General features: G+C 46.5%; 1 pseudogene; it reads right to left on the bottom strand.

Moving 5' to 3' along the window:
* Window positions 1–15,891: 15,891 nt before the first annotated feature.
* LOC119921920 lies at window positions 15,892–25,580 on the bottom strand (annotated as a pseudogene).
* Between the last annotated feature and the right edge of the window lie 2,329 nt (window positions 25,581–27,909).

The following is a 27,909-nucleotide window of genomic DNA, read 5'->3' on the forward strand; positions in this document are numbered from 1 at the left end:
TATTGTTATTATTATTATTGCTGCAAACACTCCTCCGCTGAGCCAGGAGGCAGTGGTCATTTTCAACATACTCTTCGAGCCATGACGACCTCGTAGCTCAGGGGGAGGCACATGGTAGCGTAGTAGTCATAGGACATGGCCGTGAGGACAAACAGCTCTGACCCGGCAAACCAGACCACGGAGAAGACCTGGACGGCACAGCCCACTAGGGAAATGGATTTCTTGTCGGTCAGGGAGCTGTGGATGGAGTTGGGGACGGTGATGGAAAGGAGGCAGAGGTCCAGGACGGACAGGGCCTCCAGGTAGATCTGGAGGAGCAGCACGGCCTGGACCAGCTGCAACTCCCGGACCTCCAAGAAACCAAGCAGGAGGAATTCCCTCACCGTCGAGCTTTTGGACATTGGTAGATAATGATGACTCCCTGCACAGGAAAAAGATCTTGATGAGGTGAATAAATCAACAGGAGTTTTTTCCAGTGAGTCTATGGGAGAAGCAATCTATGGTATATTGGAAGAGTGTTATTAATTAGAAAATTACCCAGAGTCTTGGTAAAAGACTTCCACGTTACTAGGAGGGAGGTCCAAAGGAGGATTGACACCATAATTCTCCATGTGGGGACAACAAGATGACAAAGATATAAGACGGGAAAGCAGTCACAGTAACAGTAGCAGTAAGAGCAGCAAACTCCCCAGTGGAAGTTGTAGCATCAATCAATCAAGCAATTAAGAAATCATATTTTTGAGCAGTTACTGTATGCTGAGCACTGTGTTAAATACTTTGGCGAGTACAATATAACTGAGTTGGTAGACATGTTCCCTCCCCACAACAACGTTACCATCTAAAGGAGGATAAAGATGTTAATATGAAAGAAATTACGGATATGAACAGAGACTGTAAGCTCGTTGTAGGTAGGGAGTGTGTCTGTTATTTCATTACACTGTGCTCTCCCAAGCATTAGTACAGTGCTCTACACATAGAGCTCTGCTTTGAGCTCAATGAAATATTCAGTCATTCACACTTATTGAGCGCTTACTGTTTGCAGAGCACTGTACTAAGATGACTGATTGACTGATAATGGTAATAACGGTGTTTATCGAACCCCCAGTAGACACAAAAGGCAAGGCTATACCAACCCTAGAAGGCACCCTGAAGCACACAAATTCATTCTCACACCCAAAATTACAGCTAAACGTACATATATCCAAACAAATAATGCTGTCACATGCATTTACGCTAATTCAAAGATCAGGGTTTTCCAATAGACGGACAGTCGTACAGAGTCAATTGTATCTACCGAGCGCTTAGAGTGTGCAGAGCACTGTGCTAATCACTTAGGAGAGTGCAATATGAACAGGTTCGTAGACGCATACATCCATAAACGTATCCTGTCACCCATTCGGCTCTTCTCTGACCTCCAAACCTGTTCCCAAGGAGAGATGGAGAACATTCCCCACAGTTCCCTACCCAGATGTTCCCCTTCCTTAAAATCCCTGATTCTCCTACCCTGCCCTGAGCAGGCACACACACCCATGCACATGCACGCATGCGCACGCGCGCGAGCGCACACACACACACACACACACACACACACACACACACACACACACACACACACACACACACACACACACACACACACACACACCCCTACAGGTCCTGGGAATCCGATTGAAGCTGTCTCTATGCGAGGAAAATGAACTACAGAGTGACGTTTGGCTAAACAGGGAAGGGTCTGGGGTGGGACCCCAATTACATAAGTCTCCTCGGGCTTGGCAGAGGGCTGGAAGAAAGGATTAATAGATGGTATTTACTGAGAGCTCCAAACACATAAAGATCTGGTCTCTGACGTATGCTGGGGTCATTCACTGTGGACACGTTAATTTCAGTAGGCAAAGAATGGTGGCTTCACGCCCCCAAGATGGAAGCCATTCCCTGACTAGTTCCCTCCCCAGGGCGGTGTCCCAAGGTGACCCTAGGGTACCGGCCATCTCATGGTCAAAAGCTATCTCGTGACCACCTGAGCCAGCAGGCGGACGTGAAGGTGGGATACCGCCTCTACAACCAAATCAGCTAGATTGACAGCCCAAGCCGGGAATACGTAAGGTGTCCCTCACCCTCGTGCCAATCAAATTAGGTATGGAGAAGGGGGCAGGGCCGAGATTGGATAAACTGAGGCTTGAAGCTGGAGTGGCCTAGGAGCACAGGTGATAAATACCTGTCGCCTCTCACCTTCAGGGACAGAACACCGAGACGTGCAGCAGGAGAAGGAGATGCTGCAGCATCAGCATCAGCGGCAGCGGCCCACGTGTCTTTCGCTGCCCAGAAGGCCAGACGCCCGCTCTGCAACCAGAAGCAACACATTGGAGCAAGGGCCACAGGACGGGTGAGTGTCTCGTGGGTGGGACATAGGTCCCTCGCTGCTGATAGGGATCATGAGTGGATTCCTCCCATGTAGGGAGAGCACATGTGAGAGATAGCTAGCCACCCACCACGTGCCCGGGTAATGGAATGAATTCCTCCTATGTGGGAAAGTAAGTGGATTCTTCCCGAGTGGGAAGTGTACATGGGTGAGAGCTAGCCGCCTCACCCACGCGCGATTAACGTATGATTGTGTTTCTCCCGTTAGGGAAGCTCGAATATTGCTAACTGATTACATTCCTCCCGATAGGGAAGCTCAATCCATTGCGCCTAAACAAGTAAATAATTCAGTTCGCCTCGCGGAATAAATTTTATATAAAACTCAGGCTTTCTGTCCCCGGCCTCTCTCTCTCTCTCTCTTGCCTTACCGATTACTGAACGAACCCGTCCCTGGACGACGGGTGACAGGCGGCCTTCATGTCCCGGTTCCTCGGGCTGTAGATGAGGGGGTTCAGGGCAGGGGGCACCACGGTGTAGAACACGGACACCAGCAGGTCCAGAGCTGAGGCAGAATCTGAGGGTGGCTTCAGGTAAGCACAGAAATAGGCCATGACAAAGAGAGTAAGGACGACAAGGTGAGGCAGGCAGGTGCAGAAGGCCTTGGACGGCCTTCAGTGGCTAGCATCCTCAGCACGGCCCGGAAGTAGTGCACATAGGAGATGATGATGAGAATGAAACAGACGACGCCTAATGCTAACACGGCGGTGATGCTCACGTCGACGGGGACGTGGTCCTCGGATCACGTGATCTTCAGCAGGGTGGGGACGTCACAGAAAAACTGCTGGACAATGTTGGACACGCAGAAAGACAGGTCGAAGCTGAAAACAAGGCTCCAATTAGGCCCAACTGAGCCATGAGGCGGACGCCATCTTCCCACAGGCCACTGTGTTCATGAGGACCTCGTAGCTCAGGGGGAGGCAGATGGCGGGATAGCTGTCATAGTACATCACCATGAGGACAAAATATTCTGCACCTGCAATGAAAATCACCAGACAGAACGGTGCTGCCCAGCCTAGGAAGGATATTTCTCTACGGTCGGTCAGGGAGTTGTGAGTGGATTTGGGGACGGTGACGGATATGTGGCAGACGTCGTGGAAGACGTACATGGGGGTGTAGAGGCGCCGGTCAAGGGCAGTGATGACGACAAGGAGATTCCCCCTCCGGGCCGCCAGGTAGACCAGGAGGAACAGCGCGGTGAGGACCAGCTGCAGCTCCCGGATCTCCGAGAAATCCAGCAGAAGGAATACCATCACAGTGGAGACATGCAACATTTCTGAGGAATGATTCGACTCCCTGCCCAGGAAGAGGGAAGACTTCAATTTAGAGATATTGATGTTGGGGTTGAAGGACTAGGACTAAGTCAATCAATTCTATTTATTGAGTACCTACAGAAGACACGGAATTGGCACATATGTTCACTGCCCCCAGGGAGATTCCATTCTATAGCAGCGTGGCTCAGTGAAAAGAGCACGGGCTTTGGAGTCAGAGGTCATGGGTTCAAATCCTAACTCTGCTAGTTGTCAGCTGTGTGACTTTGGGCAAGTCACTTAACTTCTCTGTGCCTCCGTTCGATCATCGGTAAAATGGGGATTAACACTGTGAGCCCCACGTGAGACAACCCGATCACCTTATATTCCCCCCCCCCAAAGCTTAGAACACTGCTTTGCATATAGTAAGCGCTTAACAAATATTATCATTATTGGACATACCAAGATTTGAACTGTATAGAAGCATTGTGCTATTGGGAAGAACACAGGCCTGGGAATCAGAGGACCTGGATTCTAATCCCAACTCCACCCCTTGTTGGCTGTAGAGCCGGTAGAATGTAACTATTTCTCTATGCCTCAGGTTTCTCAATAGTAAAAGAATGATTCGATACCTGTTTTCCCTCCTACTTAGTCTGTGAATCCCTTGTGGGACATGGACTGTATTCTACCAGATTGTCCTGAATCTCCCGCAGCACTTAATACTTTGTTTGAAAAGTATTAAGCACTTAATAAATATCAAGACTATTATTTTTGGTTTATGAAACTGAAACAAAAATGAAGAGCAGATAGGAGAAGTCAGAGAACATAAAGATATGAACCTGACTTTTGTGAAATGTTCTCGGTGGTTTTATAGTGAAACAAGAATTGCCTTTATGCATAAATACATCCATTTAATGTCAAAAGAATAAGCCTGGCAGGCAGAAGGACCTAGATTCTAATCCTGTCACTGCCCACTGTCCGCTGTATGACCTGGGGCCAGTCACTTACGTTCTCTGGGCCTCAGCTACCTCATCTGTAAATTAAGGATTATGACTGAAAGCACAGTGTGGGGTACGGACTGTGTCCACGCTGATTAGCTTGTATCGACCCCAGTGCTTAGTACAGCACCTGGCACATAATAAGCACTTAACGATTCCATGAAACAAACAAAAACAAAACCCACATGTACATCATAGTGATTCCATTGGCTCACAGTTCTGCATTCATACTTGAAAATACACACAAACACAAGCGTATCTCACCATTCATCTAGTCCTTTCCTAAAGCATCGCTCAGCCTACATCTCACCTCTCCTCAACCTCTCCTCAGGACAGGTTGTGTCTTTTCAAAGCAACAAAAACTCACAATCGGCTTGAGGCTCTGCCCCCTATTACTGCACTTCACCTTCTTTCCATCGTTCAACTCGTCTTCTCAGCTCACAGAGCAACTTTGTAGTTGTTACTCGCGACCGACTCTCCTGTTTCCATCCTAGACTGGAACTCCCTCTCTTATCCACTCAAACTCAGAGAGAGCACAGTTCTTTCTGAATTCTGAGCACTGCTAAAATCCCCCTTCCTCCACCCAGCTAACCCGATTCACTTCCCAGCCCTCTAAACCATTAGACCTAACTCAAGTGCCAATCAACTCATTTCCATCCTCATTTAGTGGTAAAAGTATGGGCCCAGGAGTTCTCTTCTTGACTGTGAGCTCCTTGAGGGCAGCATACACATCTACCAGCTCTGTTCTCTCTACCATCTCTGTACTCTCCCAAGCATAGCTTAGTGAGAGTCAGAGGACATGGTTTCAAATCCTGCCTCTGTCCCTTTGCTGCTGTGGGACCTTGGGTAAGTCGTTTCACTTCTTTGGACCCCAGTTTGCTCATATGTGAAAGGGCATACAATAATTGCAAATTCATCTTTCCATTCTTTTTTCCTTCTAGTAGGGGCAGGGAATGTGTCTGTTACAGTGTTATAAAGTGGATAGAGCACAGGCTTGTGAGTCAGGAGTCAGAAGGACCTGGATTCTAATTCTGGATCTGCCTCATGCCTGCAGTGTGACAATGGGAAAGTCATTTATTTTCTCTGAGCCTCAGTTACCTCATCTGTAAAATGGGGGTTAATACTGTGAGCCCCATGTGGAAAAAGGACTGTATCCAACTTGCTTCACCTGCATCTACCCCAGCGCTAAGGACAGGGCCTGGGACATAGTAAAAGCTTAATAAGTACCACTACTACTATTATTTTTATCATTATTTCTATCATTAATATTACTCTCCCAAGGGCTTAGTGCACACAGTAAGAGTTCAATAAATATTATTCAAGATTAATTGCCTGATAGTAAATTATGTTGTGTCAACCTAACCCAGTAGACTGGAAAGTTCTTGAGGGCAGGGATTACAACCTTTCCCGCTATTTGTCTTCTCCCAACATCTGGGAAGAACTCTTACAGGGAGGAATTGCAGATAGTGCTAGTGGCTGTCCAAAGCTCGTCCCACTCTCTCTACCCAGCCTATTATTCGCTCTCTGCAAGGGATTCTGGGACCCACTGAAGGCCAAAGTGACTGTTCACAATGCTGACATTGTGCTGGAGTACCATAGCCTGGCGGGTAGGTGGCATGGTAGCGAGGTTTGAGAAAGAAGGAGGAGAGGTGTGTGATGGTTGGGGGTTACTGAACTGGAAAACACCTCCCCTCCTTCTAGCACCCCACGTGGATGTCCCACGTGGGGTTTCCAGTCTAAATCCCCATTGTACAGAGGAGGTCACTGAGCCACGGAGAAGTTAAGTGGCTTGCCCAAGGTCACACAGAAGACAAGTGGCAGAGTAGGGATTAGAACAACCCCAACCCCAAAACATGATTTTCTGTACTAAGCGCTTGGGAGAGTTCAGTTTAACAGAGTTATTAAACACATCCCCCCCCCCCCCACACACACAGTGAGCTTACAGTCTACAGGGACTCCCCCTTCCTTTGGGCCATTACACTTCGCTAATCTGGATTGTCAATCATAATTCAGTTTTAGCCACCTCTCTCCCAGACTTTGACAATTCATCACCTTCCAGCGTTTTCTGTGAACCCTATAGGACAGCTAAGTATATGGCTAGGTCCAAGGGCAATTCCTTGGTTAAGTGGTGGTGTGAAATCATTTTCTCAAGGAAGGAGACATTTTGTCCAAGAGCCCAGGCTGGGTGAGTGACCTTTTAGGATCCTGCCCATGGCGGCCTTCATGTCCCGGTTCCTAAGCTGTAGATGAGGGGGTTCAGGGAGGGTGGCACCAACGTGTAGAACACGGACACCAGCAGGTCCACCATCAAGGAGGATTCAGAGAGCGGCTTGTTACAGACAAATATACCCGCAGAAAGGAAAACAGAGATGACGACAAGGTGGGGCAGGCAGGTGGAGAAGGCTTTTGCCCGGCTCTGGGTGGACAGCATCCTCAGCACTGCCCCTAAGATGCACACATACGAGACGATGATGAGGATGAAGAAGACGACGTCTAATGCTACCCCGGCGGTGACGATAACGTCGATGGTGATGTGGACTTTGGAGCAGGTGATCTTCAGCAGGGAGGGCACATCACAGAAAAACTGCTGGATGGTAATGGACCCACAGAAGGACAGGGAGAATGTCAAAGCTGAAAGCAAGACTCTAAACAAGCCCCCACTGAGCCACTAGGTGGCAGCCATGTTCCCACAGGCCCCTCGAGCCCTGACAACTTCGGAGCTCAAGGGGAGGCAGATGGCGTTGTAGCGGTCATAGGGCATGGCCGTGAGTACGAACACCTCTGAGTAGGCAAACCAGATCTCATAGAAGACCTGGGTGGCATAGCCCAGGAAAGAAATAGATCTACGGTCCGTCAGAGAGCTGTGGATTTATTGGAGGACAGTGACAGAGTTGTATCAGGTTCCTGAGGAAGAGGTACATGGCAGTGTTGAGGCGCCGGCGAGGACGGTGACAGCGATGATAGGGAGATTCCCAGACAGGGCTGCCAGGTAGACCAGGAGGAACAGCACGGACCTGGACCAGCTGCTGCCTCTGGACTTCCGAGAATCCCAGCAGGAAGAATTCCCTCAACCTGGATATGTTGGACACCGGTGGAAGGCTTTTAGGCATCTTGTGATAGGACCTGATTTCACACAATCAATCAATCATTATATTTATTGAGCGCTTACTTGGTAGAGGATAATCTAAACAATGTAACAGATAGACACATTCCCTTCCCACAAGGAGCTTACAGTCTAGAGGGGGACTGAATCGATAAATCAATCAATCAATCACATATTTATTGAGCACTTACTGCGTGCAAAGCACCGTACTGAACGTTTGAGAGCGTACAATACAATAGAGCTAATAGACACAATCGATCAGTCAATCAATCAGTGGTATTGATTGAGCACTTATTACTAAGCACTTGAAAGAGTACAATACAATCAATGGCATTTCTTGAATACTCACCATTCATTCATTCAGACGTATTTAGTGAGTACTTACTGTGTGCAGAGCACTGTACTAAGCGCTCGGGAAGTACAATTCGGCAGAAGAGAGAGATTGTGTCCCCAGAGCAGTGATGGAGTCAGGGGTCCGTCCCTTCTTTCCCCCTTCCAGCTCCCAACAGACGCTATTCCCAAGCTCAGATGGACTTGGATGAACTCCAAACAATGTTGTGAGTAATAATCATAATAATAATAATAATAATAATAATAATAATAATAATAATAATAATGACTGTGGTATTTGTTAAGTGCTTAGTATGTGCCAAGCACTGTACTAAGCACTGAGGTGGAAACAAGCTAATGTGTTTTGACACAGTCCTTGTCCCAAATGGGTCTCACAGTCTTAAGTCCCTATTTTTCAGTTGAAGTAACTGAGGGACAGAGAAGCTATGTGACTTGCCCCAGATCGCAGAGGAGACAAGTGGTGGCCCAGGCCCATGCCCTATCCATTAGGTCACACTCTAGTTATGTTGTGACCTGACATTGCCCACGTGACCTCACGTGACTCATAGGGTCTAGTATACATCGGGACCACACTGAACACCATTGGTGCATCTGGGCTCCCCCAAAAACTAGCGTTCACACTCCGGGGTGAGCCCAAAATCTGTCCTCCAACACTAGGGATTCCTGCACCCCTCCCCCCCAACTCCAACCCTCACTCCTTGCCAATGACTTCAATCAATGAATGAAAAATGGTATTTATTGAGCCCTTACTGTGCTCAGAGCACCGTACGAAGACACTGGGAGAGTACAATAAAATAGAATTAGCACCCAAATGCCCCCTGCTTCAGCCCAGGAAGGACACAATAGTATGTATTGAATGCCTACTTTGGGCAGAGTACTGAACTAAGCATTTATGAGAATACAATATAATTGGACATGGGTTCTAATCCTGCCTGCCGTGTGACCTTGGACAAGTGACGTCACTTTTATGGGGCTCAATTTCCTCATCTGTAAAATGGGGATTCAATACCTCTTCTACCTCCTACCTAGACTTTGAGCCTCATGTGGGTCAGAGACTGAACCAACTTGATGATCTTCTATCTAACCCAGCCCTTAGAACAGTGCTTGAAATATAAAATGCGCTTAACAAGTACCATTACAAAAGCCAGAACCATGAGTTTGGCCACTTGGCGTGAGCAGTGAGGATTAGAGTTTAAGTATATATATATATATATATATATAAACTGTGAACTTTTTTCCCAGCACTTAGTACTCAGTAGGCACCTAATAAATATTATTGCTGCTGCTACTACTACTACTACTACTACTACTACTACTACTACTACTACTACTACTACTACTACCAGCCTGTGTCTGGCCCATTGCATAGGACATTGCGTAGGACACTAAAAGCCAGGAAGACATAGGTCCTAATCCCGGCTCTTCCACTTGTCTGCTTTGTAACGTTGGGCAAGCCACTTATCTTCTATGTGCCGCCGTTTCCCCATCCATAAAATGGGGATGAAATACTATGCCCTCCTACTTATTGTAATAATACTTATAGTAATTGTAAAACATTTACTGTGAGTCAAGCACTGCTCTAAGCACTGGGGTAGTCGACAAGTTAATCAAGTCTGACGAGGTCTGTGTCTCATTTGGGGTTTACCGTCTAAGAAGGAGTGAGAATAGGTACTGAGTCTGAATTTTACAATTGAAGAAACAGAGGCACAGAGAAATAAAGTCATTTGCCCAAGGTCATACACCAAGCAAGTAGCAGAAGTGGGATTCGAACTCAGGTCCTCTGACTTTTCATTCATTTATTCAATCGTATTTATTGAGTGCTTACCTTCCAGACCCATACTTTTTCTACTAGGCTATTTAGACTCTGAGCCTTCTGCGGGACAGGGACTGTGCCCAACCCGATTACTTTGTACCTACTCTGTCATTTACTACAATGTTTAGCACAGAGTAAGTGCTTAATAAATACTATTATTTTATTATTGAAACAGGACTGTCCAGTATAAAACAACTGCTGATCACCCGTGTCTAAGAGAAGGTTGGAATCCAGGAGAGGAGTTGAGAGGAGAGGGAAACGTGGTCATCAGGGAAGGTAGAAAATAAGTGAGTCCGGAGCATTGACCTTGAAAATTCTTGATGAATCTGTTCCTTGCTGCTAACCGTCGCTGCTGGCAAAGACCCGGAGGCTAGGAGACATCCTGGGGGGCTGATGTCAGGGCAAAGAAAAAAGGCTTTTATTCTGGAGCAATGGACAACCCCCGAAAATGCTCCCCAGAGCGGCCTTCACGTCTTGATTCCTCAGGCTGTATAGGAGGAAGTCCAAGGCGGGGGGCACCACAGCGTAGAACATGGAAACCAGCAGGTCTGACGTCGAGGGGGAACCTGACAGGGGCTTGAGATGGGCAACTGCGGCCGTAGAGAAGAAGATGGTGACCACACAGAGGTGAGGCAGGCAGGTGGAGAAGGCTTTAGCTCGGCCCTCGGCATCCGGCATCCTCAGAACGGTCCGGAAGACGCCTACATACGAGACTATGTTGGAGACGAAAGAGGTGAAACCAAAACTGGCACCAACGGCGACACTGTTATCGATGACAACGTGTGTACCAGAACGAGAGACCTTCAACAGGGAGCTGACATCACAGAAGAACTGCTGGACTTCGTAGAGTCGGCAGAAGCTTACGGAGATCGCCCCGGCTGTGTATATCACTCCAAATAGCCCCCCGATGAGCCAGGACGCAGCAGCCGCCTTCCCCAGGGCCCTTGGTCTATGATGACCACGTAGCGCAGGGGGTGGCAGACGGCCATGGAGCGGTCGTAGGACATCGTCCTGAGGATGAACAACTATGAGCTGGCGAACAGGACCATCAGAGCTACCCAGCTCAAATAATAGATTGACCTTTGGTCGGTCAGGGAGTTGAGGATGGATTTGGGGACGGTGCAGAAGATGAGGCAGGGATCGAAGACGGACAGGTGACTGAGGAAGAAGTACGTGGGGGTGTGGAGTCGCCAGTCGAGGGCGGTGACTGCAACGATGAGGAGATCCCCCGTCAGGGCTGCCAAGTAGACCAGGAGGAACAGCGTGGCCTGGACCAGCTGCAGCTCCCGGACCTCCGAGAATCTCAGCAGGAGGAATTCTCTCACCGTGGAGATGTTGGCCATGATCTAGGAAATGTGAACCAGACACAGAGAATAGTTCCATTTCAAACAGGTATTTGGGACGTGATGAGACTGAACCCCCTCCTTCCTCTCCCCTTCCTCCCCCTCCCCAACTCCCCCGCCTTATCTCCTTCCCCTCCCCACAGCACCTGTATATATGTTTGTACATATTTATTACTCAGTTTATTTTACTTGTACATATTTCCTATTCTATTTATATTATTTTGTTTATATGTTTTGTTGTCTGTCTCCCCCTTCTAGACTGAGCCCGCTGTTGGGTAGGGACCGTCTCTATATGTTGCCAACTTGTACTTCCCAAGCGCTTAGCACAGTGCTCTGCACACAGTAAGAGCTCAATAAATACGATTGAATGAATGAATGAATGAGCCATACAGTCCAACCCTTTAACTCAATCAATCAATCATTCAGTAGTATGCACTGAGCACTCACTCTGTGCACAGCACTGTTCTAAGCGCTTGGAAGAATACAGTGCCATAGAGTTGGTAGACTTATTCAATTATATTAGTGTCTCTTATTGTGAGGAGGGTGTGTGCCTACCAACTCTTGCATTGCATTCATTCAGTCGTATTTATTGAAGACTTACTGTATGCAAAGCACTGTACTAAGCTCTTGGGAGAGCACAATATAACCGTAACGAGCTTTAGTACTTAGTACAGTGCTTTGCATAGAGTAAACTTTCAATAAATGCCACTGATGATGATGATTATACTCTACCAAGCTCTTAGAGAAGCAGCATGGCTCAGTGGAAAGAGCACGGCCTTGGGAGTCAGAGGTCATGGGTTCAAATTCCGGCTCCGCCAATTGTCAGCTGTGTGACTTTGGGCAAGTCACTTAACTTCTCTGTGCATCAGTTCCCTCATCTGGAAAATGGGGATTAAGACTGTGAGCCTCCCGTGGGACAACCTGATCACCTTGTATCCCCCCAGCGCTTAGAACAGTGCATTGCACATAGTAAGTGCTTAACAAATAACATTATTATTATTATTATTATTATTATTATTATTATTATTATTAATGGAAAGAGCACGGACCTAGGAGTCAGAGGATCTGTGTTCTAATCCTGGCTCTGCCACCTACCTGCTGTGTGACCGAGGACACGTCCCTTTACTTTTCTATGTCTTAATTCCCTATTCAGGAAAATGAGCCCCATGCAGAACAGGGACTGTATCCAACTAACTGACTTGCATATGTATCCCAGAACGTAGAACAATGTTTGACACATAATAAGAGCTAAACAAATAACATTTAAAAATTCTGTTTTCCCTCCTACCTAGATGTGAGCCCCATGTGAGGACCTGATTATCTTGTATCTACACCTGGTGCTTAGAAAAGTATTTGGCACATGGTCATATTTAACAAATTCCATAATTATTATTCAGAGTTGGAGCAGATAACCAGGAGGAAAACGTCCAGAGACACCAGAGCCTGGAGGGAGATGTGGAATCCCTCCTGCATTCCACGGAGCAAATGGGTTCAGTCAGGACACACTGAAACAGACCACTATTCTGAAGTTGAGTCATCTTCATTAACTGTGCAAGGTCACTGATATTTCTGTGCAGGTGGCCCTGAACGGGAGTTAATTTTCCCCCTTAAAAGCCTCTCCATCATATCCCTGTTTCTCAGGCTGTAGATGAGGGGGTTTAGGGTAGGGGGCACCACTATGAACTGGGATGCATACAAGCAAATCGGGTTGGACACCGTCCCTGTCCCAGGTGAGTCTCACAGTCTCAATCCCCATTTTACAGATGAGTAACTGAAGCACAGAGAAGTGACGCGACTTGCCCAAGGTCACACAGCAGACAAGTGGCAGAGCCAGGAATAATAAAAATAATAATGGCATTAAGCGCTTACTATGTGAAAAGCACTGTTCTAAGAGCTGGGGAGGTTACAAGGTGATCAGCTTGTCCCACGTGGGGCTCACGGTCTTAATCCCCATTTTACAGATAAGGTAACTGGGGCACAGAGAAGTGAAGTGACTTGCCCAAAGTCACACAGCTACAAGTGGTGGAGCCGGGATTTAAACCCATGACCTCTGGTTCCCAAGCCCGGACTCTTTGCACTGAGCCACGCTGGTTCCATGATTAGAACCCATGACCTGACTCCCATGCCTGTGTTCCATCCACTATGTCATGCTGTTCCTATTAGCTGTGTTCCATCTAGATGGAGATGGTTACGCAGTGGGAGGATCACATTTACTGGTGGGTAGGATGCCACCTGCATGCCAACCACTCTTCCTCCCCCCTACCCCGGTTGCTGAGTTGACATAGAAGTGGCTTTCTTCCAATCCAGATGGTGGTCATGACAACATTAGTGAGCAAACAACTCGCTTTATCTCTCCTGACATTATCCCATGAGGTCAGGTCACCTGCCCCGGCAGACAATCTTTGGAGTTCCATTCAGAGGGAGAGTTGGCAGATTGTCAGGGGGCGATAGTGGGAATCAGGAGACCTGGGTTCTAGTCCCAGCTCTATCCTCTACCTCTCCCTCTGGGAGACTTCACCATTTCTATATCTTGGTGGCCTGAAATGTCTCAAAAATACAATCCTTTTTACGTACTCAAAAGGGTTATCATAATAATAACAAAAACAGCAGTAATAATCATAATAGTATTTAACACTTACTATGTGCCATGCCCTGTGATGGATACCAAAAAGAAAAATAAGATTGCACATAATCAGTCAATCAATGCTATTTATTGAGTGTTTACCATGTGCAGAGAGATCAGTTAATCCATCGATGGTATTTATTCAGTACTTACTTTGTAAAGAGCAATCAATCAGTGGCATTTATTAAGTGTGTGTGTTGGGTTATAGTAGGAGTAGGAGAGTCCAGCACTGTGGAGACACAAAGGACAATACCACTGCTGTATAATGGATGGAGGAGTCCAGCTTGGTGGAGGTACTCAGGATAATCACCCCTCTATTCTACCGGTTAACCCCTTTGCTCCACCCAACCCGATGAAAGTAAGCTTGAGTGGTGGAAAGTCAAAATGAACTAATGACCTGGGAGGCATATCAATTAATCATATTTATTGAGCACTTACCATGGACAAGGAGAGTAAGTGAATGAGACTGAGGTCAGTGTTGAATGACAAGGGGGAGAATGCCCTAGGGGAGAGTAGTAGTAGCAGTAAGCAGCAGTTTGGCCTAGTGGATAGAGCATGGGCCTGAGAGTCAGAAGGTCATGGCTGCTAATCCCGATTCTGCACTTGTCTCCTTTGTGATTTTGGGCAAGTCACGTAACTTCTCTGTGCCTCAGTTTCCTCATCTGTATAATGGGGGTTAATCAATCAATCAATCAATCAATCGTATTTATTGAGCGCTTACTGTGTGCAGAGCACTGTACTAAGGGCTTGGGAAGTGCAAGTTGGCAACATATAGAGACAGTCCCTACCCAACAGTGGGCTCACAGTCTAAAAGGGGGAGACAGAGAACAAAACCAAACATACTAACAAAATAAAAAAATAGAATAGATAGGTACAAGTAAAATAAATAAATACATAAATAGAGTAATAAATATGTACAAACATATATACATATATACAGGTGCTGTGGGGAAGGGAAGGAGGTAAGATGGGGGATGGAGAGGGGGACGAGGGGTGAGGAAGGAAGGGATTCAGTCTGGGAAGGCCTCCTGGAGGAGGTTAAGACGGTGAGCCCTATGTGGGACAGGGACAGTGTCCAACCTGATTATCTTGTATCTGCCCCAGTGCTCAGAACAGTGCCTGGAACATTCTAAGCATGGAACAAATACCATAAGTCTTAATAGCAGCAATGGCAGTGGTTGCAATAATAGTAATAGCATTTATCAAATTGTATTTGTTAAGTTCCTATGATGTGCTAGGCACTGTACTAAGCACTGGGGTAGACAGAAGTCAATCAATTTGGATATAGTCCATGTCCCACAAGGAACTCACAGTCTTAATCACCATTTTACAGATGAGGTAACTGGGGCACAACGAGGCAGTAAGATCTAGTGGAAAGATCCCAGGCCTGGGAATCAGTGGACCTGTATTCTAATTATGGCTCCACCAGCTGCCAGTCAGTAAGTGAATCAGTCAGTCAATTGCATTTATTGAGAGCTTACTGCATGCAGAACACTATACTAAGCATTTGGGAAGAGTACAGTATGATAGATCTATTCCCTCCCTACAACGAACTTAGAGTCATCATTATCATCATCAATCGTATTTATTGAGCGCTTACTGTGTGCAGAGCACTAAGCGCTTGGGAAGTACAAATTGGCAACATATAGAGACAGTCCCTACCCAACAGTGGGCTCACAGTCTAAAAGGGGAGTCTGTGTGACCTTGGGCAAATCCCTCATTTCTTTCTGTGCCTCAGTTACCTCACCTGTAAAATGGGCATTAAGACTGTGATCGCTATTTGGGATGAGGACTGTGTCAATCCTGATTTGCTTGTATCTACCCAATTGATTAGTACAGTGGCTGGCATATAGTAAGGAATGAAGTGTGGTGATAACGACCGATGAAAATGTGTATGCATTTTGCCTCCGGGAATATTCTAAGCCAAATGGGAGATGTGCAGATACTTCTCTCTGGTGCAAAATTTCCTCTTTAAGAATTTTCCCATTGTGACCTTCATGTCCCTTTCCTCAGGCTGTAGATGAGGGGGGTCAGGATGGGGGTCACCACCGTGTAGAACGCGGACATCAGAAAGTCCATAACTGAGGGACAGTCCGAGGGGGCCTTGTGGTAGGCAAAGAACCCCATGGAGAGGAAAAGAGTGATGGCGACGAAGTGAGGCAGGCAGGTAGAGAAGGCTTTGGTCCGGCCTTCTGTGGTCAGCATACTCAGCACGGTCGCTATGATATGGATGTAGGAGACGACGATGCCAATGAAACAGCAGAAGTTAAATGCCACATTAACGCAGATGAGCAGCACCTCTCTGAAGAGGTCAGGAGAACAGGAGATGGTGAGTAACTGGGAGATGTCACAGAAGAACTGGCCTACAACGTTGGACGCATAGAAGGAGAAGGAGAAGGTGCTGGCTGTGTGTACCACAGCAGACAGCCCCGTGCTCAGCCATGAAGCGGTGGCCATCTGCACATAGGCCCCTCGATTCATGATGACCTCGTAGCGCAGGGGTTGGCAGATGGCCACATAGCGGTCATAGGATATCACTGTGAGGATGACCAATTCTGTAAAACTGATGAAAGAGCCAAAATAACTTGAAGGACACAGCCCAGGAAAGAGATGGATCTGTCATTAGTCAGGGAGTTGTGGATGGATTTAGGTATGGTGACGGTGATGAGGCAGAGGTCGAGGACGGACAGGTTCCTGAGGAAGAAGTACATGGGGGCAACTTGTACTTCCCAAGCGCTTAGTACAGTGCTCTGCACACAGTAAGCGCTCAATAAATGCGATTGAATGAATGAATGGGGGTGTGGATGCGCCGCTCGAGGGTGGTGATGGCAATGATGAGGAGATTCCCAGTCAGGGCCATCAGGTAGAGCAGGAGGAACAGTGCGGCATGGACCAGCTGCAGCTCCCGGAGCTCTGAGAACCCCAGGAGCAGGAATTCCATCACTGTGGCGACATTGGTCATCTCTTAGGGTGTCTGACTCACTAGCAGTGTTCCAGGAGAAGTAGGAAAGAAAATGAACCAACACCAGTCATGTATTGTGTATATATATGAATGTTGTGTCATACCAAGAATCAAATATCAAGATAAAGGGTCCTGAAATGTGGTGCACAATAACAGCCACAAAGCTTATGCCATCAATCCATCAATCAATCAATCTGGGTACTTACTGTTTTCAGGGCACTACTAAGCACTCGAGAGAGTACAATACAGCAGAGTTGGTAGACATGTACCATTCACATAATAAGTTTACAGTCTAGAGAAGGAGAAAGACATTAATATACATAAATAATCTGTAATACATAATTTACATATCTCAAACAATCAGTTGTATTCACTGAACACTTACTGTGTGCAGAGCATCGTACTAAGTGCCTGGGAGAGTACAATATGACAAAGTTGGTAGAAATGGTCCCCACCCACAATGAGCTTACAATTTAGAGAGGGAGACAGACAGTAGTATAAATAAAAATGTTACAGACAGTGCCATAAAACCTGTGGGGCTGAAGGAGTGTTGAATAAAGAGAGCAAATAAAAGTGCAAGGGCGGTGTAGAAGAGAGTGGGTGGAGAGGACAGGAGGGCTTAGTCGGGGAAGGTCTTTTGGATGAGATGTAATTTTAATAAGACTTTGAAGTTGGGGAGAATGATCGTCTGTCTATATGAAGAGCAAGGCTGTTCCAGGCCAGAGACAGGATGTGGGCAAGAGGTTGGCAATGAGATAGATGAGAATGAGGTACAATGAGTGGGTTGGCACCAGCGAAGAGAAATTCATTCATTCATTCATTCATTCACTTAATAGTATTTATTGAGTGCTTACTGTGTGCAAAACACAGTACCAAGTGCTTGGAAGGTACAATTCAGCAATAAAGAGAGACAATCTCTGCCCACAATGGGCTTACAGTTTAGAAGGGGGAGACAGACATCAAAACAAGTAAGCAGACATCAATAAATTCCATCAATATAAATAAATAGAATTATAGATATATACACATCAAAACAGGTAAACAGGCATTAATAAAAGTAAATAGAATTATAGATATAAATGCACAAGTGCTGTGGGGCGGGGAGTACAGCAAAGAGCGAGTCGGGCTGATTGGGAGGGGAGAAGGAGCTAAGAAAACGGGGGACTTAGTCTGGGATGGCCTCTTGGAGAGGCATCAATAGAGCTTTGAAGGGGGAAGTGTGATTGGTGGATTTGAGGAGGGAGGGCGTTCCAGGCCAGTGGTAGGACTTGAGCCAGGGGTCGATGGCGGGACAGGCAAAAATGAGTCGTAGTGAAAAGGTTAGCACCAGAGAAGCAGAATATGCGGGCTGGGATGAAGAAGGAGGGAAGGGTGGTGAGGTACGAAGGGGGCAAGGTGATGAAGCGCTTTGAAGCCAATAGTAAGAAGTTTTTTTTACTGATACGGAGGTAGATAGGCAAACACTGGAGATTTTTAAGGAGAAGGGTGACATGCCCAGAACGTTTTTGTAGAAAGATAATTTAGGCAGCAGAGTGAAGTATAGACTGAAGTGGGGAGAGACAGGAGATTGGGAGGTAAGAAAGGAAGCTGATGCAGTAATCCAGTCGGGATAGAATGAGCGATTGCATTAACGTGGTAGCGGTTTGGATGGAGAGGAAATGGCAGATCTTGGCGATGTTGTGAAGGTGAGACTGAAAAGCTTGGTGACAGATTGGACATGTGGGGTGAATGAGAGATCGGAGTCAAGGATGACACCAAGGTTGTGGGCTTGTGAGATGGGAAGGATGGTAGTGCCGTCCTCAGTGACGGGAAATTCAGGGAGAGGACAAGGTTTAGGAGGGAAAATAAGGAGCTCTGTCTTGGACTTGTTGAGTTTTAGGTGGCGGGAGGACATCTAATTAGAGATGTCCTGAAAGCAGGAGTAGATGCGAACCAGGGAGGGAGAAAGAATAGGGGAGGAGAAATAGATTTGGGTATCACCCACGTAGAGGTTATAGCTGAAGCCATGGAAGCGAATGAGTTCACCAAGGACGTAAGTATAGATGGAGAATAGAAGGTCACCAATAACTGACCCTTGAGGAACCACTACAGTTAGGGGATGGGAGGGAGAGGAGGAGCCAGCGAAGGAGTCTGAGAATTAATGGCCAGAGAGATAAGAGCAGAACTCTGAGAGGATGGAGTAAGTGAAGCCACGGTTGGATAACATGTTGAGAAGGGGATGGTCGACAGTTTCAAAGCAAGCTGAGAGGTCGAGGAGGATTAGGATGGAGGAGTCGTTGGATTTGTCAAGAAGGAAATCATTGGTGACCTTTGAAAGGGTGGTTTCAGTGGAGTAGAGGGTACCGAAGCCAGATTGGAGGGGGTTCAGGAGAGAGTTGGAGAAGAGGAATTCTGGGCAGTGAGAGTAGACGACTCACTCCAGGAGTTTGGAAAGAAGGGAAAGAGGGAAATGGGGCGATTACTTGAGGGATCTGTGGGATCAAGGGAGGGTTCTTTAGGATGGGGGAAACGTGGGTATGTTTGAAAGCAGAGGGGAAGACGTTGTAGGAGAATGAGCAGTTGAAGATGGAAGTTAAGGAGAAGAGGAGGGAAGGGATGAGAGTTTTTATAAGGTGGGAGGGAATGGGGTCTGATGTGCATCTGGAGGGGGTGGCACTTGAGGAGGGAGGAGATCTCCTCTGAAGATACTGCAAGAAAGGATGGGAAAGTAGAAGAGGGGGTCGAGAGGAGGGGGGACGGAAAAGTGGTGATTCAGGTTTAGACCTGGTGGTGTTAATTTTCCAGATGAAGTCGGTGGCCAAATCGTTGCGTGTGAGGGTTCTACAGTCCCCTTAAGTCCCCTTCTATTCTCCAACTACACTCATTCCCTTGGAGAGCTCATTCATTCCCAAGGCTTTAACTACCATCTATTGGGGGATGATACCCAAAACCACATCTCCTATCCTGGTCTGTCTCCCTCTCTCCAGGTTCACATCTCTTCCTTCCTTCAAGACATCTTTACTTGGATGTACCCCTATCATTTCAAACCTAACATGTCCAAAACAGAACTCCTTATCTTCTCACCCAAACCTTGCCCTCTCTCAGACTTTCCCATCACTGTGGACTGCACCACAATTCTTCCTTTCTCACAAGCCTGCTATCTTGGCGTTATCCTTGACTCCGCTCTCTCATTCAACACACATATCCAATCTGTCATCAAATCCCGTCGGTTTTACCTTCACATCATTGCTAAAATCCGACCTTTCTTCTCCATCCAAACTGCTACCCCGTTAGTACAATCACTCATTCTATCCCTCCTAGTTTACTGCATTACTTTCCAGTCAATATTTCACTCCTTTGCCCAGATTATCATTCCACATGAAAGTTCAGGACATGTCACTCCCCTCCTCAAAAATCTCCAGTGGGTTCCTACCGACTTCCATATCAAATAACTACTCCTCATTATTGGCTTTAACACACTCCATCACCTTGCCCCCTCCTACCTCACCTCGCTTCTCTCCTTCTACAACTCAGCCTGCACACTTTGCTAACCCTCTGTGCCTCACTGAGGTACACTGTGCCTCATTCTTGTCTGTCTCACCACCGACCCCTGGACCACATCCTACCGCTCGCATGGAATACTCTCCCTTCTCAAATCCGATAATCACTCTCTTTCAAAGCGTTACTGAAGGCATATCTCGTCCAAGAGGCCTTCTCAGACTAGGTCCCACTATTCCTCCACTCCCACTCCCTTCTGCTTCACCCTGACTTGCTCTTTTTGCTCTTCCCACCTCTCCCAACACCAATCAATCAATCAATCAATCAATCGTATTTATTGAGCGCTTACTATGTGCAGAGCGCTGTACTAAGCGCTTGGGAAGTACAAATTGGCATCACATAGAGACAGTCCCTACCCAACAGTGGGCTCACAGTCTAAAAGGGGGAGACAGAGAACAGAACCAAACATACCAACAAAATAAAATAAGTAGGATAGAAATGTACAAGTAAAATAAATAAATAGAGTAATAAATATGTACAACCATATATACATATATACAGGTGCTGTGGGGAAGGGAAGGAGGTAGGACGGGGGGATGGAGAGGGGGACGAGGGGGAGAGGAAAGAAGCCACAGCACTTACGTATATATCTGTAACTTTATTTATTTATATTGATGTCTGTTTATTTGTACTGATGTCTGTCTCCCCCCCTCTAGACTGTGAGCTCGCTATGGACAGGGATTGTCCTCTTAATGGCTTTATTTTGCTTTCCCCAGCACTTAGTACAGTGCAGCGTGGCTCAGTGGAAAGAGCACAGGCTTGGGAGGTCATGGGTTCTAATCCCACCTCTGCCACTTGTCAACTGTGTGACTTTGGGCAAGTCACTTAACTTCTCTGTGCTTCAGTTACCTCATCTGTAAAATGGGGATTAAAAGTGTGAGCCTCACGTGGAACAACCTGATTACCTTGTACCACCAGCGCTTAGAACAGCGCTTGGCATATAGTAAGTGCTTAACAAATGCCATCTTCTTCTCTGCAAACAGTAAGCACTCAATAAATATGATCTAGCAAATGAATGACTCTTATGTTTACCCAATTCATTAATGGTATTCATGACTAATAATACTAATTGTGGTATTTATTCAGTGCATACTATGTTCCAAGCATTGTATTGAGCGCTGGGTAGATATAAAATAATCAGGTCCTACGTGGGGCTCACGGTCTAAGAAGGAGGGAGAACACATATTGTATCTATTGTATTTTGCAGATGAGAGATCTGAAACACTGAGAAATTCAGTGACTTGCTCAAGGTACCGGAGCAGACAAGTGGCCGAGGTGGAAGTAGAACCCAGGCCCTTTGCTTATAATAATAATTTACTGAGCACTTACTAAGTGCACAGCACTGTCCTAAGCACTTAGGAGAGTAACCACCACAGAGTTATTAGACATCTTCCCAGCCAACAAGGGGCTCACAGCCTAGAAGTGGAGACATGTATTAATCAATCAATCAATCAATCAATGGTTGTGGGCAGAGAACTGTACTAATCGTTTGGAAGAGTCCAATACAACAAATTTTGTAGATAGATTCCCTGCCAAAGATGGGACGCTTACTTAGTGAAAGACTCATCTGAATGCATCCAGCCCCAGGCTGTTATCAGCTTCAACTGCTCTGGTTGCCAGCTTTCTCTCCCTTGTGAGAAATCATCAAGACTTCAAGGGGGAACATCCTTCCCTACATCAGCACCAAGCTCTCCTATCTCCAGGAGAGACTAACAGTGAGGAAGAAAGGCATTGTTTTCCACAGTCCCCATTCCAACTATTGCCGATTGTGGGGGTATTCAGTCATTTATTCAATCAATTGCATTTATCATATTTATTGGTAGCCCCAGTAAAGGGGCCGGGAACACATCGGCTATTAATGGAGTGAGGAGTTTCCGGTATCGTGCACCCAGGGGCAGGTGAATTGCATTAGAAGGGACCAGGGTCCACAGTGTGCATTGCTGCCTTGGTTTCCGTGGATACAGACGTTGGATGGCTCGGAGGTGAAAGGGGAATAATCAGCCAGGAATTGGTGTGGCAGGAAGAAATCCTAAGGAATCCTAAGGAATCCAGCTGCCGTGTGAGTGAGAAATAGAGTGGGTTAGGTTAAAACCACTTCGAGAGGAGACTCATGGGTACAAGTAACATTACAAGTAATATTAAGGGAGTCATGTCCCCCTTCAGTGCCAGGAATTCATTCATTCAATCATATCTATTGAACACATACTGTGTGTACAACACCATACTAACCACTTGGGGGAGTACAATATAACAATAAACAGACACATTCCCTGCCTAAAATGAGTTTAGAGACTACAGGACACTAGAGAAGAGGTTCCTTGACCCCTCTGGTGTAACCCCTTGCCCACTCTTTTCGTTGTGACCATCTTTGGTGCACCATGGGCTAGTGAACTGTACATGGGCTGGGATTCAGTAGACCTGAACTGTAATCCAAACCCTGCCCCTGACCTGCTGTGTGACTATGGCGAAGTCGCTTAACATCTCTGGGCTTTGGCGTCCTCATCTATAAAATGAGAATAAGATACCCACTCCCCCTATCACTTTGATTGGAGGCTATGCCTATTCTGATTATTTTATGACCACCCTTCATTTAGTACCTGGCATATGCTTAATAAATCAAACAGTCTGTGCCATTTATTGAGCATTGACTTTGTACAGAGCGCTCTACTAAGCACCCAGGAGAAGACAACACGGTAGAGTTGGTAGGCACATCCCTTTACCACAAGGAGCTCACAGTATAGAGATGAAGGCAGACATTAAAATAAATGGTTACATTGTGGGTATGTGCATACGTGTTATGGGTTTGAGGGTGGGGTGAATAGCAAGTACTTAAAGGATAAAGATCCAAGTGCAAGGGTGCAGCAGAAGGGAGAAGGAATAGGGGAAAAGAGGACTAAGTCGGGGAAGCCCTTTGGATGGAGATATAATTTTAACAAGTCTTTGAACGTAGAGAGAGTGATGGTCCATCACATATAGAGTGGGAGGGAGTTCCAGGCCAGAGGGAGGATATGGGCTAAGGATCGATGAAGAGAGAGACAAGATTGAGGCCCAGAGAGTAGGTTGGCATTAGAGGAACTGAACAGGCCTAGGCATCTGAAGATCTGGGTTCTAATCCCAGCTCCACCACTTACCTGCTCGGTGACCTGGGGCAAATGACTTAACTTCTCTATGCCTCAGTTTTCTCATCCGCCAAATTGGGATTCAATACCTGTTCTTCCTCCTTCTTCGACTGAGAGCCCCATATGGGACCTAATTATCTTATATCCTCCCCAGTGCTTAGTTCAGTGCTTGGCACCCCGAAAGTTCTTATACCACAATTATTATCATTATTATTACAATGAAGTATGTGGACTAGGTTGTAATAGGAAATCAGCAAGATAAGGTAGGAGGGATGTTTCCTACTGATAGAATCAACCCAAATAGGATTTTTCTCTACCTGAGAAAATCCTCTGGGCTCAGGGGAAATGGGGGCATAGTCAGGGAAAGCCTCTTGGAGATGTGTTTTTCATAAGGATTTTAAGGTGGGGAGAGTGATTATCTGTCAGACATGAAGAGGGAGGGGATTCCAGGCCAGAGGCAGGACGTGGGCTAGAGGTTCGTGGCGAGACTCTAGTCCATACTTCAATCTGCCGCCCGGACCATTTTTCTACAAAAACGTTCAGAACTCCCCCATTCCCCGAAAATCTCCAGTGGTTGCCCATCCACCTCTGCATCAAAAAAACTGATTACCATTAGCTTTAAAGCACTCAGTCACTTTGCCCACTCCTACCTCACCTAGCTACTCTCTTACTACAACCCAGCCCACACAATTCACTTCTCTAATGTTAACCGTCTCACTGTGCCTAGATCTCCCCTACCTCGCTGCTGACCCCTCACCCACGTCCTGCCTCTAGTCTGGAATGACCTCCCTCCTCAAATCTGACAGACAATTACTCTCCGCTATCAAAGCCTTATTGAAGGCACAGTCCCTTCCTGAGGACTTCCGTGACTAAGCCCCTTCTTTCCTCTTCTACCACTCCCTTCTGCATCACCCTGACGTGCTCCCATTGTTCTTTCTCCCTCCCAACCCCCTAACACTTCAGTACATATCTGTATTTCATTTATTTATATTAATGTCTATCTCCCCCTTCTAGACTGTAAGCTCATTGTTGGCGGGGAATATGTCTATTTATAGTTCCACTCTCCCAAGTGCTTAGTACCGCGCTCTGCACACAGTAAGCTCTCAATAAATACGATTGAATGAATGAATGAATGAGATGGACGAGATAGAGGTACAGTGAGATGGGCACTAGAGGAGTGAAATGTGTGGACTAGAATATAGTAAGAAATCAGGGAGATAAGCATCGGAATGATGATGGTGTAGAAGATGGACACCACCTTGCTCTGCCCCATGTTTGAGATGGCACCGGGCTGAATGTACATGAAGAAGACAGAGCCATAGAACAGACCTACCCCGACCAGGTAGGGGACACAGATGCAGAAGATTCTCGTCCATCCCTCTGCCGAGTGGATCCTCAAGATGGTAGAGATGATGAGGACATAGGAGATCGAGTCGATGAAGAAGGTGCCAACGATAATGGAGCCAAGCAAGCCGAGCAAGACCAGCTGGTTGGTCAGCATTTTAGAGCGGGACAGGGTCAGGATCTGGAGGACGTCGCAGAAGAAGCCATCAATTTTGTTGGGCCCACAGAATGGTAACCGGAAGCTCGTGGTGGTTTGGGTCACGTTATTGACCAGTTCCCAGAGGTGCAGCCCCCCACCAGCAGCTGACAGATTCTATGGACATGATCGTAGAATAGTGGAGGCGGTTGCAGATGGTGACAAAATGATCTTATGCCATGACAGCCAGGAGAAAGGCCTCCGTCGTCCCATAGAGGGAGAGGAAGAATATCTAAGTGGTGCAGGCTGGGAAGGAGATAGCTGCCTGCGCTGAGAGTGAATTAAGCAAGTCCCTGGGGGCGATAGTAGAGGAACAGCAGAAGTCCAGGAGAGACAGGCTGCAGAGGAAGGAGTACATGGAAGTGTGAAGTTGGGGGTCCAGGCTGATGATGGCGACCATTCCGAGATTGCCCACGATGGTCACGCAGTACAAGACCAGGAACGTTAGAAATAGCATGCCTTGCAACCACGGCCTGCTTTGGAACCCCAGGAGGAGGAACTCAGGGATGGTGGTGAGATTTCCCATAGCTAAATGACCCCATCCAGGACCTTCGACTGGAATTTCCTGGGCCGGTGGAGGCACCCTGGACCAGTTGGGTCATGGTTGTTTGCTGATAATAATGACAATAATAATAATTACAATAATCATAATGGGATTTGTTAAGTTCTTACTAGATGTCAAGAACTGTACTAAGAGCTTAAGTTCTAGAAGGGGAGACAGACATTAGTATACATAAATAAGATCCTCTAGACTGTAAACTCATAGTAGTCAGGGAATGTGTCTGTTTATTGTTGTATTGTACTCTCGCAATCACTTAGTTCAGTGCTTTGCACACAGTAAGTGCTCAATAAATACAACTGAGTGAATGAATGGGGTTTGTCCTATCTTATGCTATGGAGTCATTTCCGACCCATAGCAACTTCATGGACACATCTCTCCCAGATCGCCCCACCTCCACCTGCAATTGTTTTGGTTGCGTACCCATAGAGTTTTCTTGGTAAAAATACAGAAAGTGGTTTACCATTGCCTCCTTCGATGCAGTAAACCTGAGTCTCCACCCTTGACTCTCTCCTATGCAATTGCTACCCAGCACAGGTGAGCTTTGACACAGTGAGCTTCGGTGTCAGCTCTTCATGGTCAGGGAATGTTTCTGCTATGTCTGTTGTTTTGTAATCTCACAAGAGCTTCAAACAGTGCTCTGCACATAGTACATGCTCAATAGTACATGATCATAGTGCATGCCCTCCTATATCCACGACTGGTAGACTACTGGATACTCTCTAGGTGAGATCCTGAGATAGTAATGAATGGATAGATAGAAGAAAATCAGGTCCCACAAGGGGCTCACAGTCTAAGTAGAAGGGAGAACAGGTATTGAATCCCCATTTGGAGAAGAGAGAACTGAGGCAAAGAGAAGTCAAGTGACTTGCCCAAGGCCACACAGCAGAGAAATGGTGGAGCCAGGATTAGAACCCGGATCTTCTGATTCCCAGGCCTGTGCTCTTTCTACTAAGGAAGAGGAAGAAGAAGAAGTAGTATTAGTAGTAGTGGTAGTAGTATGCTCAATGAATACGATTGATTGATTGATAGTAGTTGAAGAAGAAGAAGAAGAAAAGGAAGAAGAAAAATATTTGTTAAGCACTTACTGTGTGCCAAGCACTGCTCTGAGTAGGGTAGATATGTCGTGTTGGACACAGTCCCTGTCCATGTGGGGCTGACAGTCTAAGTAGGGGGAAGAACAGATATTGAATCCCCATTTCGTAGATGAGGGAACTGAGGCATCGAGAAGTAAAGTGACTTATCCAAGATCACACATCAGGCAAGTGGCAGAGCCTGGATTTTGTTTATGACAAATTTTCTCAATGTATCCTCATAATAAGCCTCTGAAATTCGAGGAGGTAGGGAATATTTTCCACACAGAGATTAGGGTGCTTCAATAAGTTAATCATATTTATTGAGCACTTATTTTGTACAGAACACTATACTAAGCACTTGGGAGGGTAAAATATAACAGAGTTTCCTGCCCACAAGAATAAGTATTTAATCCCCATTTTGCAGATAATGAAACTAAGGCACAGAGTCTTTAACTAATTGCCCAAAGTAACACAGCAGTCAAGTGGAGGAGTTGGGATTGAAACCCAGGTCTCCTGACTCCCAGGCCTGTGTCCTTTGCTGACATTGACCCGTAAATTCACTCTTGATAGGCTTGTCCGCCATTTGGCATCGAATCACAATAATCAGTTTCCCTGTTGAAAGTGCACTAGAAGCTGATCTCTCTTTTTGCAGTGGGTCTAAGGGTCACAGCATTACAGGAGAAGCAGCATGTCTTAGAGGAAAGAGCACAGGCCTCTGAGTCAGTTCATTATGGTCAGGGGATGTGTCTGCTAACTCTGTTGTTTTGTAATCTTCCAAGAGCATAGAACAGTGCTCTGCACATAGTACATGCTTAGGAAACACAATTGACTTATAGTGCAGGCTCTGCCATTTGTCTGCTGTGTGACCTTCAACAAGTCCCTTAACTTCTCTGCCCTTCAGTTCCCTCATTTGTAAAATGGAGATTAAATCTTCTTCACTCCAATTTAGGCTGTGAGTCTCATGTGGGATAGGGATTGTGTTCAACCTGATGAGCTTGTACCTACCCCAGGACTTAGTAGACTGCCTAGCACTAACTGCTTAACAAATGTTATAGAAAAAATGATTGGTCACCCACAAAGACCTGGAACGGGCTATGTTCTCCTCCCAGGTGGATTTCTGGGATGAAAGCAATCTGAATTCTCAAAGAACTGCTCCTCTTTTTCTGCCCCCTACCAAATGGGCCTGGATCACCTCCCCAGACCATTTTAGTACCAAAGCC

Source organism: Tachyglossus aculeatus, unplaced genomic scaffold (assembly GCF_015852505.1).
Source record: "Tachyglossus aculeatus isolate mTacAcu1 unplaced genomic scaffold, mTacAcu1.pri SUPER_32, whole genome shotgun sequence".
NCBI lineage: Eukaryota > Metazoa > Chordata > Mammalia > Monotremata > Tachyglossidae > Tachyglossus > Tachyglossus aculeatus.